Here is a 260-nt window from a genome sequence, read left to right on the forward strand (position 1 = left end):
AATTTGATTATAAGGATCTAGGAAGCACAAAGAACTGATCAGAATGTGCAGAAATCAATCCAAATGGTCAGATCAGGGCATGTATCAGAATATCAGGTACGAGATCATGTGTTGTACGTGAATAACCGTCTAGTTGTGCCAGATGTTGCAGATTTGAGACAGCAGATTCTGACAGAGGCACATTGTAGTCGGTTCAGCATTCATCCTGGTGGCAGGAAGATGTACAATGACTTGAAGACACAGTTCTGGTGGAAACAAAT

Source organism: Primulina eburnea, chromosome 16, assembly GCF_022965805.1.
Source record: "Primulina eburnea isolate SZY01 chromosome 16, ASM2296580v1, whole genome shotgun sequence".
Taxonomy (NCBI): Eukaryota; Viridiplantae; Streptophyta; class Magnoliopsida; order Lamiales; family Gesneriaceae; genus Primulina; species Primulina eburnea.